This window comes from Sinocyclocheilus grahami, unplaced genomic scaffold (genome assembly GCF_001515645.1).
Source record: "Sinocyclocheilus grahami isolate Dianchi unplaced genomic scaffold, SAMN03320097.WGS_v1.1 scaffold1389.1, whole genome shotgun sequence".
Taxonomy (NCBI): domain Eukaryota; kingdom Metazoa; phylum Chordata; class Actinopteri; order Cypriniformes; family Cyprinidae; genus Sinocyclocheilus; species Sinocyclocheilus grahami.
The window spans coordinates 223,494-226,370 of record NW_015506568.1 but is presented as its reverse complement, the minus strand read 5'-3'; positions in this window follow the sequence as shown (position 1 = coordinate 226,370).

Genomic DNA, 2,877 nt, shown 5'->3' with positions numbered 1-2,877 from the left:
GGCCGTCTACGAACTCTCTGCCTGTCCTGTTCCGGCCAAGGAGGCCGTCTATGAACTCTTTGCTCATCCTGTTCCGGCCAAGGAGGCCGTCTATGAACTCTTTGCTCATCCTGTTCCGGCCAAGGAGGCTACCTATGAACTCTCTGCTTGTCCTGTTCTGGCCATGGAGGCCGCCTATGAACTCCCTGTTCATCCTGTCACAGCTATAGATGCCGTCTGCCAACTCCCGGCTCGTCCTGTCACAGCTATGGAGGCCGTTTGCGAGCTCACTGCTCATCCTGTCACGGCTATGGAGGCCGTTAGTGAATTCTTTGTGTGCTTTGTGTCTGCCAAGGAGGTCATTTGTGAACTTCTGTGCTGTCCCGACCCAGCCAAGGAGGCTGCCTCTGAACGCGCAGCCTTGTCTTTCAACCCCAATGTTCTGTCTGTGTTGTCCGTCTCTGCTCTCTCGTTGTTACAGTTTCCGCCATGGTCTCCTGGTCGGGGTGGTTCACCGGGAGGGTTTTCTGTTCCCTCTGATCCGCCGTGGTGGTTCTCTGCCTGTCTGTCTCTGCTCTCTCGTTATTACAGTCTCCACCATGGTCTCCTGATGGATGTGGTTCACCTAGGGGCTCTCTGTTCCTGCTCCGCCGTGGTGGTCTACTGTCTGGCTCTGGTGGTCCTCTGCTCCGCCGTGGTGGTCTACTGTCTGGCTCTGGGGGTCTTCTGCACTGCCGTGGTGGTCTTCAGTCCTGTTCTGGTGGTCCTCTGCTCCACCAGGGGGATCTTCGGTCCTATCTGTTTTGCTGTGGTGGTCTTCCGCTCCACCTGGCAAGAGTACTTTACAGTAGTAAAATGAAAATGATTTTTCCCCAAAAGTTCATTGCTGAATTATACATTTGTATCTGCAGCTCAATGTCTATTACAGTATACATAAATTAAATTACAAAGATAATTCCTGAATCGTAAGAGTTTTTTGTTACAGTGTTATTGATCTCAGTGTTCACTGGGCAGGAAAGTCATCTGTGTATTTACATTTACATTTACATTGGCTCTGTCACGAATCCGGTCCATGAACTTCCTATTTCATTGACTCTCGCACTACACACTGTTGCACATCACCCCGGACATCATGCATTGCACTGATTGCACTCAGCACGGATTGCACACAGCTGTTTACACTGATTGCACCCAGCTGTTTCATATCACTCCCTCACTATTTAACACTCACTCTGATCCCTTCCCTCGGCCGAGTATTGTTCAGCGATTATCACTCCCCTAGCGATAGCGACACTACAGAGCCCTCGTTTGTTTCCCTGCCTTAGCCTTGTCTGTTTTCTCCGGTTTTGCATCTTCGCCTGTTTTCCTGGATTCCTCCCTTTAGCCTTGCCCCTGTGACTCTGTCTGCAGTTCATCGACCCACGCTAGCCCTAGGATTATTCTTGTGTTTTGCCCACCATATACCTGTCTGCCTCTGTTTGACCCTGCCTGCTTTATGACCACGTCTGTGTCTTCTCCTATTAAAGCTTTGCATTTGGATCCGAACGTCTCACGTCTCATCAGCCTTGTTACAGTATAGTTGTATTTTATATTTAATCTGTCTCTGTATTTATGTTCTACTGTTGTGTGTACAGTGTTATCTGTATGCACCAAGGGTCTGAGAGGAACAAGAATTTACAATAAAGCAGACTTGACTTGACTTGACTGATCTAGCTGTATTACAAATCATCACATACCACTTAAACATAAGAAAGTGCTCTCTATTTGTTGCATGTCATGTTCTCATTCCTGTGCTGTTTGTTCATCTCTAGTCTTACTGAGAATTGTTGATGGAAGGCTGAGAGCACAGGCTTGTCACCCAAGAAAAAAATATTACCCGCAATTATGATTAGGTCTGACATTATTATGTGTGTGGTGTAAGTTGGTTATATGATCTTGAAAGAAATTATGTGAGACACAGCCAGCTAATCGTGCCATTCCACTGTCCTGAGTGATCAGTCCAAATGGGCCAGAAACTATAGGGCTGGGAACAAGTGCCTCTGGGCATTAAAATCAGAAGTACTGTTGCACTCAAAGTACACTTTGGTTGTTTTATATAATGATTTTCATCTTAAAACACTCAACGTGTGTAGTTTTTGTGCCATTAAAGGGGTCATATGATGCGATTTCAAGTTTTCCTTTCTCTTTGGAGTGTTACAATCTGTTCGTGAATAGATAAGATCCCTAAAGTTGCAAAGACTAAAGTTTCAAACCCAAAGAGATATTCTTTATAAAAGTTAAGACTCGTCCACACCCTCCTAAAACGCCTCGTTTAAACACACCCCCACATGTCTACGTCACTGTGTGGGAAGATTTGCATAACACCCCCCACGTTTACGCAAAGAAAGAAGGCATAACTTTGATTCTCGCTGTAGTATTGTTGCTCCCGCCGCCATGTCGTGGAGACGCTGTGTGTTTCGTTGCAAATGCGAAAATACTTTTTTTGGCCTTCCAAAAGAAGACACAACTAGAAATCAGTGGTTAAGTTGTATTTACAACACTGTTCCAGAACAGTTCAACCCAAATATTCATGTGTGTGCAATGCATTTTATGGAGGATTGTTTCCTGATCCTGGTAGAGTAGACTACAATACCGTCTGTTATGACTCACAGCCTGTAAGTATGTTTTCATATTTAAAGAATTTACCACTGATGATTCAAACGCGACTTTTGAGCAGTGTAGAGTAGCGCTTGTTGTTTGTTGTTCCTCCGATCACAAATGCAGACATGGTTTTATGTTTACGCTGCGCAATGCAACTCAACGCGTAAAAAGACAATATAAGTCATTATAATCCGTATTTATGTCCCCACTGGATACAACAAATGCCTCGTTTATAATGGGTTTTATTGGTTTTGTCTC